Genomic DNA, 12239 nt, shown 5'->3' on the forward strand with positions numbered 1-12239 from the left:
AAGGAGCAAGCAGCTTCTCTGTGGGGGCCACTGCTGGCCCGTTTGGGGGAGGCGGGAGAACCCCATGGGTTAATCCCTGGTGCTTCTGCCCCCACACCCCCATCTTCTTAACCTCAAGGATGAGGAAGTCTTACAAAGGGAGGTTCCCTTTTGCCCCAAGTTTGCCTCCTAAAGCTGCTTCTCTGAGGTAGGAAGAACACACGAGTCAGCCCAGTTAACAAAGCCACCAGAGCAGATTCCACTTGCCAAGGACCGTCACAAACACCTTCCACCACGCACACCAGTAGCACTGATGCCTGCATACCCACAGGCCTGGACGACAAGAGGCTAAAAAAGAAGCCAGAGCGTGGGCATGTAAACCATAGTTTTCAGTCAGATTTCCCCCACTAGGTTTTTCCCTCAAGGCTAAATCTTAGTCACCCTGTACTTTCCAAAGAGGGACTTATTTATTAACTGATTGGGCCAAGTAAATGAATAGAAATAACTTTTATTTCCAACATTTTTCTTTTTTGCTTTTTTTTTCTTCTTGAGAAAATAATAACATTTAGAAATAGTGCTGGCCATTGTCTGAGGATGAAAGTGGCACTGGGACAATTCCAGGGTTGTACATTGTTGTCATTCACATGACCCCAATTGGCCAGTCATATCCAAGCACAGGCGGAGAAACTGGTCTCAGGGTTGACTCCAGGTCTGTGGAAGGGAAGGCTTACCCCTTCTGCTCAGTAGCCCTCTAAAGATCAGGAGAAGAGCTTCCCCCCCCCCCTCATTGAATGAGTATTTGTGAGTGTTGACCCTGGGCAGTGTCAGGGGGATTTGGGGGAGTTCTGGGGGCCCCTACCCACACCCTCATTAGGCTTGCCTGTCTTTCTCTCTAAAATTTTCTTGGCCTGAATCACAGCCCCAGCTTCCTCTTTCGCTCAAGTCTGTTCAAATGTCACTTTCCCAGAAGTGTCTTTTTAGTGCGTGTATTGGGGGGAGTGGGGGGGGGGCTACCTTCCGAGGCTTCAGAAGGAGGAGTCAGATGCCCCAGAACCGGATTTCCAGGCAGGTGTGCACTCACTGACATGGATCCTCTGGAAGCAGGGTACCCTCTTTACCACCGAGCCATCTCTCCAGCCTGGCCCCAGAAGTGGTGTTTCTAAGTGCTCCCTGTGAAGAGCTGACCTCCGCTGCCTCCCATGGGCATGTTTGACCCCTCAGTGCTCCTCCCAGTCTCACCTCTCACACACTGGTCTGCTTCATCTCTGCTAGAATTCCCAGCAGTGTCTTCCTCGCTCCATCCACTTTCAGATCCTACAGCAGCATCGGGCGCATAAAGGATGCTCAGTGATGGATAGATAGAAGGTGAGCGGAGGCGTCCTTGAGTGGTGGCATCTTGAGCAGCTGTTGTGGCAGCTGAGTTCCATGCCCATCCTTCCGCGGTCCCACGCCGGTACTGTCACCTGCAAAGGTAGGGAAGCAATTAAAAGACCATCAAATCATAATAGAGAAGGCCCCTCAAACGCAGTCCCGTGCTTGCTAACCCACTGAAGGGACTCTCTGAAGGCACCAAAGACTGTTATGTTTATGGCTACAGAGTAAGGGGCTCAGCGAAGGAAGGTTGCATAGTCCAGAGCCCAGGGGAAGAGAGAAGGTGGAATTTCAAGTGTGCTCCACCTGCTTCTCCTGGCCATAAGGTGTGACGATATGTCTAGAATACCACCAATCAGAGAAACACTCAAGCCTTGGAATTCAGTATTTTGATGAGGGTTAAAAAATCACATCCTACACCTATAGTGGACCTTAATTTTGAGTCTCTTCAAAAATGTAAATGCTACTACCATTCATCATAAGCAAATTGCTACTCTGTCCAGTGGCCAAATCCCCAGACAGACACTTTTCTAGGCAATGAGATTCAGAGGATCCATAGGGAGACAAAGCCAAGGCCAGCCAAGGGGAGCCTCTCCCCACTATGTACATGCTGTCTCATTTTGTAGCATCCAACAGTTGTGGCAGAAATGTTTTCCCAGTGCTTGATCTTGGGTTTGGTCATATGACTTGCTGGCCATAAAAAAAGGCAGAAGTCTATGTGTGCCAATCCCACTTTCTCTCTAGTACTGCTGCTGTCGACATAGAAAGAATCTTCTCTGGCCAGCTTACTAGTCTAGGAAGAACTTGAGAAGCCTGGGAAGACAGTCTCTCAGCTGTACCCCCAAGCTGACCCCAGCAGTAGCTGACCTTCAACTCCAGGGCCAAGTGCCTGGAATTAAGTAAATGCTCCTGCCGAGTGCCAAGGTTTGTGGTTGGTTGTATTACTTTATGGATAATTAACTGGTAAAGGTAGCAACCTCTTTCATGTCAGAAATAGTCTGTGAGTTTGTGTTTGTGGTCATCTTTAAAACAGAATAGCTTGGAGAAATGAGGCCTGGGAGGAAGTGAGGGGCTGACTGAGGCATTTTCTTGGGGCGGGGGGACTACTGGGATGGTCCTGGGACCCTGCTGAGTTCTCACGAGAGTTGTAAAGATGTATGCCTATAGCTGAGCATACTAGCTCATGCCTGTAAATACTATACTCAAGAAACAGAGGCAGAAGGAGTTCAGGGCTAACTGAGCTATAGAGTGAGGCTAGGCTGGGCTCTGCTATAAGATCCTCTTTCAAAGCCAAACATGTACAGGCCTCCGGGTCAACCTCCTTTGTTCCATGATTTCTCACTTTTACCTGTGCTTCTGCTAGGATGTCACCTGTCATGTGGTGGTCCAGACACTGGAGCCCCGAACAGAAGCAAAATCAAGGGAATTCCCCTCATCTTGGACTTTCTTAGACTCCAAAAACTGTGAGTTTCAATAAATGTTTCTTCCTCCCCCCCCCTTAAAAGCTAACTAGCCTCAGTTATTTCATCACAGCAATAGAAATATGCATACAAGACCAGGAAGATAATAGGAATAAATAGTGGACTTCAGTTGACAGTAAATGTGACCTATGTGAGAAGAGAGCAGTAGTGAGTGGTGGGGACTCTGGGAAACTGAGAAGAGAGAGAGAGAGACTGATGGGGACTGTGCAACTGAGAGACCACAGCTCATCTGACGGGAACTGGTGCTCCTGGGCTCTAGCCAAGTGTGGGTAGCATCTTCAATAGTGTCGCCTGAATGAAGGTGAAGATGTCACTGCCCCTAGGCATGGTGGAGGAGAAGAAGTCGGCTTTATTATAGATATGAGGGAGAGCACAGCCAGAGGCATCACCAAGGACCCAGGCGGAACTGGGCCATGAGAAGAGAGAGAGTGTGAGAAAGTGAGAAAGAGAAGGGAGGGGCAAGCTGACCAAGAAAGGAGCCACAGCCTAAGAGGCCAAGAGCAAAGCCAAAGGACCAAGAGAAAATGTAGCCAAAATGCTGAGTTTATAGAAGGATCCAGAGCAGGGGGGCAAGGAAGCCCAAGCCCTGGGCTGGAGAGGTTTAGGATGGGGGTGAGGTGGAAAGTGCTGAGAGAAGCCACGGGTACTGAGGATGCTGGGAGAACTGGCCAGCATTTGCTCTGCTATGTTAACGGGCACCTTGGTTAGGCATTTGTCCCGTGTTCCTTTGAAACCTAACAGTTGTTGCCAAATCTTCCAAAGGTTTGTTAAGAGCAGCCTAAAATATAGATGCTTATATGAAATCTCTTAAACGCTACAAATGATTCAGAACACTGCGCTAGACAAACACACCCGTGCAAGCCTGTCAGTGAGCAGCCTTTCCTTTATATCATGATGTGGAAATTGGGGTGACACATGGCCTCTGTGGCGTGTGAAGGAAGGCTCCTCAGTGTCTTGGGACTGCATAGGGTGAGCTACAGCCTCATGTGGGCCTTGGTGATGAGTTTCATTTGAAAGTGAAAATCAGACTACAAGGAAATAGGCCACAATAAGTGCGCGCCAAAGAGACTTCCGCAGCTCTTGGCGCGTGGCCATCTCCATCATGGTTTCACTGAGACACTTAAGGATTAGGAAATGACTCATTAACATTTTCCTTCTTTGAAATGTAGCATTCATGAGAATCCAGCCCAGCACAAAGCCTCCATCATCACTGTTTACCGACATAGCTCTCAGTCATGGGGGTGCTTCTGGAACCTCACAGGCCCCCAGGAACCACACAGCAGGATGGTACTTAGCTAGGGCAAAGTGAGACATGCTACCCCAGCCCCACAGTTCTCTCCCCACTAAAACACCGCCCAAGTGATGCTGACCCTCTTTGTGTTTGTATGGTAACAAAACTGGATCTTGGGGGGAAGGGGGTGTATGTGCACAGGTATGTGTGTGTGCATGCAAGGGTATGCGTGTGTGTAGGTGTGTTGTATGCAGGGGTATCTGTGTGAGGGTATGTGTTTGTGTGCAGATGTGTGTGTGTGTGTGTGTGTGTGTGTGTGTGTGTGTGTGTGTGTGTGCAGGTGTATATGTGTACAGGTGCGTGTGTATGCAGGTATGTATGTGCAGATGTGTGTGTGTGTATATATTCAGGGGTGTAGGTGTGCAGGTGTATGTGTGAGTGCACACAGGTATGCTTGCACGCAGATGTGTGTATGCAGGGTATGTATGTGTGCAAGTGTGTGTCTGTACACATATGTGCCTGCATACAAGGGTGTATGTATGTATGTATGTATGTATGTATGTATGTATGTATGTATGTTTTTGCAGGTGTGTAGAACCCAGAAGTTTATGTCAGGTGTCTTCTTTAATCATGCTCCACCTTCTTTTTTTTTTAGCCCAGCCCTCTCACTGAACCTGGAACTCACTGATTCAGCCAGACTTCCTAGCCAGGGAGACTTTGGAATCCTCCTGTCTCTCCCTCCCCAACACTATGTAACAAGCACATACTACCACGCCTAGCTTCTTCCCCATATGCTGTGGGTCCAAACTCAGGTCCTCATGTTGGCATGGTGAGCACTGACTGAGACATTCCTCAGCCCCTAGAATGTGGTCTTTCAAACATCAGCAACAATAGCTTCTTGTTGGTAGGTTGCTAAAAGTGTTGCACATAGCATCTTCTCCTCTTTGTCTGCGCAGCATGACAGAGCTGGCAGTGAGTCCAAGGACTGTCTATAGGTATGTGCTTCCCAGTGCCTGGTCCTGATGTTGACAAGAGCATCCTTATGAGGTGATGAGGTTTGTTCGGTGCCAGGTGTTGTGTCTGTTCCCTCCTTTTCTTGTTGAATGTAGCCCTGAAGATACCATGTGTGTAGTGATGCAGAGAAAAGCCAGGGAAGACCTCCACCCATCCTAGTATATCTGAGAGCCCCAGTTGCCAGCAAGAGCTATGAGGAAAGAAGGTTTGTCATCAATTCCATCAGCAGTGAGGCTACCTTTTGCACAAACGTGCTTACAGCTACTTAAGAGTCCCTTTGTAGGAACGTATCAACAGCACATTCTACTAGGGCAAGAAAGAGAAATGAGCATCTCCTGAGCAGGACTCACCAGGCACACACATCACACCTTAATCGTTAGGAGGCTTCCAGTGAGATATGCTGCAATGCCCACTTCCAAGTGCAAAGACATTAATGCCCAGTGAGGCCTGACCTGGGAGAATACTGTCAGAAAAGTCTCAGTGAGTTTGTTTCCTGGTGGGACCTCCCTTGGCTGCTACACTAAGAAGAAGCTGCATGTCCCTCAACTTCCTTACTTCCTCACATTTCTTCTGGTGTGCATATGTTCACAAGTGTTCATGGGAGGAGTCCTCAGGTGCACATGTGTATGGGTGTCATTTCTCAGGTACCACTTATTTTTTGTTGAACACAGGAGCTCTCCTTGGCTTGGATATTTGCTAAGTATGCTGGACTAGCAGGCCAGTGAGCTTCCAGGGGTCCACGTATCCGTTTCCCATCTCACAGCATTATGAGTACAAGAACACACCACCAGACATGGCAGTTTATGTAAGCTCTCAGGTCCAAACTCAAATCATCACTATTATAAGGCAAGTGCCTTAACAAGTGAGACAACTCATCAGTCGCCTACAAAGCTTCTATAGAAAACTAGACAGTTTCCCTTCACTGCAACACACACCCAAAACAATCAGCTTATAACAAGGAAAGGTTAATTTGGACTCTCAGTCTCAGAGGCTTTAATCCAAGACCTTATAGGCCTGACTCTTTGGAGTAGCACCTCATTACAGGAACACATGACTGTTGGCTCTGTTTCTTAACAATTAAACTTTATTATACAACGCAGCTATCCTATACATGAGGGGGAAAAAGCTTAAAGGGAAACAAGAATAAACCTTCTGGTGTCTGCTCCATTGGATGGGTCCCCAGGTGTCTCTGGCCTGCGTACTAGTCCGGCCAATACGCTGGTCCTTTCCCTGATCCACGTATGCTCCTGCTCGGTCCAAACCTGCAGCCTCCCCGTCTCCTCTCCATCTGCACGATAGGGCTGGCCTCACTCCCGGATCCCTCCTCCCACAATAGCCTGGCTGGAATCTCTGGTCTGGCTCCTGAATTCTGGACCTAGAATGGTCCCTCCAAGCTTTTAACAATGTCCATCTCAGTGAGGTATCAGTAGTGTTTCCAAGCAGCGTAGCTGGAGGCAAGACCCGCCCAAACTGTCTTTACCTGGGATAATGTCTACTATCCTTCTACACATGACAGAACATTAGTAGCTTCCTTCTTGGGCATAAGTAAGAGCAATGTAACAGGGTCCCACAGTTTACTTCAATCTCCAACAAGGGCAAATGACCTGAAGGTCAACCACTGGGCCCCAACTCTTAAAGGTTCCACCATCACTTGAGCTGAAGACCAAGCCACCAACACATGGGTTATTGAGGGACACTCTGGGTTATGCTACGGATCATGCTGCGGACAAGGTCCTTCTCTGGGATAGCATCACACTCAGAAATCAGACCATGCTCTCACAGGACCAGACTGGCCTAGCAGAGCCAGAGCCCTGCCCATTGGCATCCTCTGGGTCTCAGCCTGGAGCTGAACTGGGCTCCTAAGGCACTGGAGCTGGTTTTTGAGAGATTTCATTTATCACAGAGCACCCTCGGTGACCTCAGGTTACCCAGAAGTCCCTCAGCTGCTGCCTGTGTCTGAATGTGAGAGGAATCACTTGCCTGGCGCTTTGCACTTGAAGACGAACGCAGATGGTAGTGGGTGCAGATGATGTGTGGCCCACGGCGGGTGTGTCTGCACATGGGTGTGTGCTGCTAGGAGACCTGGGCATCTCTTGTGGATGGGGATACAGAGTTGGTGAGCTCCAGGCATCCTCCCTCTTCCTTCAGCAGAGGAACCTGGATGGTGAGAGCTTCCCAGCTCTCCTCTGCCACCAACTTCACTCCTACCTCCATAGGCCTGTATGTCCATGTTGAAAACCAGTCCTAAGAGTGCAAGCTGGTGGGACCCTGCTTCTCCTCCACAGGATGGTCTGTGGGGACATAATTTGGAACCAAGGAGGGCTTCTCTGTTCCCCCACGCTCTTAGCCTCTGTGTCACGTTCTGCCATGACTAAAATAGCTGGTTGCATCCAACTTTCACTTCAAATAGCTTAACTGACCAAAGGCCACAATGTTTAATTAACTACTAAATTAATGTTTGAGATGGGGTCTTAGTATGTGGCTCAGGCTGCCTTTGAAGGCATGACCTTCCTGCTGCTGCCTCTATACTTCTGCAGTGATGGACACACATCACCAGGCCCAGACATACTCTTCAGTTCCTAACAAGGACTTTATGCTCCATGACGGATGGACATCTGTCACCTTACCAGGGCCCAATCATAAATCCATTCATTATTCCCACTCCCAGGGTATTTGGTTTCTTTGACACTACCTTATTTTCCCTTGGGGTGAGTTTTATCTCTTCCTGTCTACAGAGGCCCTGGTCAGGTCAGACTCAGCTCAAAGCTTCAGCCGGGTCACCAGTTCAGCCAAGTCCCATTCACCTGGTGTCAGAGAGTTGTGAGCCTTCCCTGGAGTAGACCACATGATGGACTGACTCCGTGGAAGGCATGGTGGCCCCAGCGACCTACAGCCGCCAGCCAGGCCCCACCTCCTCCCTGTGGCACAGCCTTCCCAAAGGTGACCACCAGCTGGGAACAAGTACTCAAAATACTAACTGGTGGGGGAAGTTGCAGATTCAGACGGTAACACCAGGCCTCAGCATAGGAATGTTTACTGAGGAAAGGTAAGAACTGGGAAAAATACTATTTTTTTTTTAAAGCCACACCCATGTTAAACAATCTGCAAGGCTGGTTGGAACTTCAGTATTTGTGGAGAGTTGGAGTGTTGCAAGTCAAGGACAAAATTATTTTGGGTTAGATAAGCCCCTTAAATCCTGTGTGTGACCTAACAACCATCAGGTAAAAATCCTTTTGAAATTGGACAAACACACCCCCACCTTCTACCAACCCAAAGGTTAAGAATCTTGCCAGGGGCTGGAGATCCATCTCAGTAGTTAGGAGCCCTGGGTGTTCTTCCAGAAGACCCCTGTGGTGGCTCACAACTATCTACAACTTCAGTTCCCAGGACTTTGAGGCCCTCTCAGACCTCTGCAAACAGCTGGGACATGTGGGCAGGCAAAACACTCGTACACGTAAAAGAAAGAAATCTAAAACTAAAATTTGTCAGAAGAATGCCATCAGCTAGCATCAGAAGCCTCTAGCGGGGATTCCCCTCCCCCCTTCCCTCCTTCCCCCCTTCCCCTCTCCCCCTGTTACCCCCTCTCCCCCACTCCTGCACCCCCCATCCCCCAGTGCTGTAACCTGCCAATGAACCGGAAAACCACTTTGTTTTATGACTTTCTTGCTCTGTTTCTGTATAAACCTCAGGAAGCTGCTACCACCCCCTGGAACACAGAACTTAGGATGAACTGAATCCACAGTTCCTAGGCCAGTGTCACTCACATTTAGCTCCTAAGTAAACTCGATTCCCCCTGAGTGTGAGCTGTGCTTTTGCCTTGAGAGAAGTCACTCACTTAGGAGCAAGGCAAAAGGACACACGCGCCACCCTGACTCCCATGCAGTGATGTAAACAACAACTGCATTTCGAGGACTCAGACAAGTGACCCTGGGAAAGGCCTCTGGGAGCCAGGGTCCTTCAACCAGAGCACACCCCTGACCTGAACACAGAACCGGGCTGTTCTAAGTGAGCATCCCAGCATTTTGTTAAACAACTCAGAGAGCATTTGCCATTGGAACGGCCTACATATGATCTAGACTCCTATTTCAAAATGAAACTGGGGGACACCTGGCTGCAGCGTGACACCTCTGCTGACTTTGTCCGGGTGTAGTGGGCTAATGCACCCTGTAGCTCCCAACAGTCCACCCCCAGCAACAAAACTGAAACCCTGCCATGGGTCCCAGTGGCCACATGGCATCTCATATGCCCCTGTCCTGGTCAAGAACTGTTGCTGTGCATCCATGGCATCCGTGTGTCTTCTGAAACTGAGGAACAAGTAGCTGAGATGCCCTGTCATACCTGTCCCTACTACTGCTGTTGTTAAGGTTAGAGCAAGGCAGGCTCAGCTATCTGCCCCTGGTATGCCAATTAAGGAGATACGTAACAATGAAAAGCAGAGGGAAATATATTCAATGTGGCCACAGTGGGATGCGGGAACAAATAGAGAATTAGTTGGTTTTTATTTATTTTAGTAGAGGACAGGCTCTCACTGTGTAGCTGTCTCTAGCTGGGCTAGAACTCACTATGTAGACCAGGCTAGCTTTAAACCCATAGAGATCTGCCTGCCCCACTTCCCAAGTGCTACTACTAAAAGTGAACACCAGGGTGCCCACCTTGAAATAACTTTATTCTTAGCAGGCAGGGTGGTTACGGCACCCCCTTCCCTACACAAGCTCCTGGGTTAAAAGGAGGAAAGGGGTACCAGAACCCCAGCTCTGCCCATGGAAATGAAAACCAAGGGTGAGTCTCTCCATAAGCCTAAGTCGTGTGATCAACAGGAGCTAAAGGAGAGTTGCTAGAACCAGGGACAGAAAGAGACAATTGCAGAAAAAAATCTCACCCCGCTGGGATGGGAGAATTAGTGGCCATGCTGGCTTAAGGCCCACTTCAGGGTCAAAGCCAAGCTTCCCAGTGCTGCCCAGACTGGCCATCTCAGGACAGGGAAAAAGGCAGGCCTTTACAAAGGCTGGTGACGTCCTGGTGAATTTCCATATAGAAGCCACAAGAGGCCAGGTTTTGTCTTAAAATACTATGGGGAAGTTCCCTTCAACCTTTGACAGAGGAAATGTGAGTTCCTGGTAAATCTAACAAAAAGGCTATCAAACACAAGCAAATCATTCATGCGCGCACGCGTGCGCACACGCACCTGGAACATTCAGTGTCCCTCTTACACAGCTCATAGCACACTAATCCCTTGTTCCCACACTCAGCTAATGTACAGGTCTTACAATGCACAATACCTCCTGTGCCATGTCTTACAATCATATTCCTTAGATTTTTTTTTTTTAATGCCTGTGACTGGAAGTCAATGGCTTGCCTGAGCTAATGTGAAGTGGATATGAACTGAGAATATAAATTGAATTTAGATGTGTTCAGTTCATCTGTTCAACAAGCATCCATTTACTGAGTGCAGACAGCTTACAAGCTGTTATGCTAAACATTGTGGGGTCCAAGCAATGACTAAACCCCTGCCTCTTCTCTGGTGCAAACCATGGGCCAGATGGGTCTAAGGTGGATTTGGGATGGGGTCTCAGGTTGGTCTGGGGTGGGAGCTGGGGTGGGGGCTGTGGTGGGGGCTGTGGTGGGGGTGGGGTGGGGGCTGTGGTGGGGGTGGGGTGGGGGCTGTGGTGGGAGCTAAGGTGGGGACTGGGGTGGGGACTATGGTAGGGCTAGGGCAGGGCTGAGGTGGGGCTGTGGTGGGAGCTGGGGTGGGGGCTGGGGTGAGGGCTGTGGTGGGGGCTGTGGTGGGGGCTGTGGTGGGGGCTGTGGTGGGGGCTGTGGTGGGGGCTGTGGTGGGGGCTATGGTGGGGGCTGTGGTGGGGGCTATGATGAGGGCTATGTTGGGGGCTGTGGTGGGGGCTGTGGTGGGGGCTGTGGTGGGGGCTATGGTGGGGGCTGTGGTGGGGGCTATGATGAGGGCTATGTTGGGGGCTGTGGTGGGGGCTGTGGTGGGGGCTATGGTGGGGGCTATGGTGGGGGCTGGGGTGGGGACTGGGGTGGGGGCTGTGGTGGGGGCTATGGCAGTGGCTGAGGTGGGGCTGGGGTGGGTCCTGGAGGAGTGGTGATTGATGTAGGATTATCTGTGAACCCACCTACATCCTTACCACAAAGCATTTTTTGGTAAGGGTTTTGTAATCAGACTGTCCTGGCTGGGAGCATCCCAGGAATTTTCGTCCTTTAAATCAGGTTCCAGTCTGTTCCTGGTTGCATTGTCTGAGGTTAGCAGTGTTTATAGAATATAAAACTGAATTTTAAAAAGAAAAAAATCAAACAAACCAGAGATGAGGCAATAAGTCACTCAGTACAGTGCTTGCTGTACAAACATAAGGGACTGAATTTGGCCCCCAGGACCTATATTTTAAAACAAAACTTTAAAAAAGGTATAGTGGCCCCGTACTTGCAATTCCAGAAAACTCCAAGCCCCAGTGAGAGACCCTGACTCAAAAACAATGTGACTCCCAAGAAAATGACACCAAGGTTGACTATGGCCTTCACATACCTGTGTACCATGTACACACAGACCATGTACCCGCACACATGTGTACTTGCACACACAGACACATACACACCCCACAGCACACATAGACACCACACCACACACATACACATACACACCAACATACATGCATGCATACATACATACATACATTCATACACAAACACACACCAAGTAAATACACTAAAATACTTAGCTATATGAGGTATTTGTTTTCCTCAAGCTGTCATTTATTAAATCCTGCCTGCTGGATATTGGTGGTAGCTGTGATTGTGTGGGTAGTTAGCATTTTAAGACGAGGTCTTACGATGTAGCCAAGGTTGGCTTCTAATACATGATTTTCCTGCCTCACTCTTCCAAGTGCTAGGATTACACACCTCATGTATATGTTTTCTTATTCGGTTCATGTGTTTGGTAAATTAGCTGCTATCCTCCTCACTGTGTGTGGAAGACACTGGGCTTCTGTGATGCATGACTCCCACTGAGGTAACTTCTGAAGGTGCTGTGATCTGGGTGGTAACACGTTTGGTTGTTTTGGAGACAGAGTCTCACAGTGTATGAAGCTCTGGCTGTCCTGGAATTCACTATGTAGACCAGCCTCGAACTCACGGAGCTCTGCCTACCACTG

At 49.1% G+C, this 12239-nt stretch overlaps 1 long non-coding RNA gene across 1 annotated transcript; it reads left to right on the forward strand.

Annotated features, from left to right (window-relative positions):
- Positions 1-2102: 2102 nt before the first annotated feature.
- LOC311604644 lies at positions 2103-6103 on the forward strand. The gene is made up of 3 exons (XR_014781599.1): positions 2103-2274; positions 2714-2817; positions 4723-6103. It is a non-coding gene; the product is annotated as an uncharacterized lncRNA (long non-coding RNA).
- The last annotated feature ends 6136 nt before the right edge of the window (positions 6104-12239 follow it).

This window comes from Acomys minous, assembly GCF_964271855.1.
Source record: "Acomys minous genome assembly, chromosome: 9".
In the NCBI taxonomy this organism is placed as follows: domain Eukaryota; kingdom Metazoa; phylum Chordata; class Mammalia; order Rodentia; family Muridae; genus Acomys; species Acomys minous.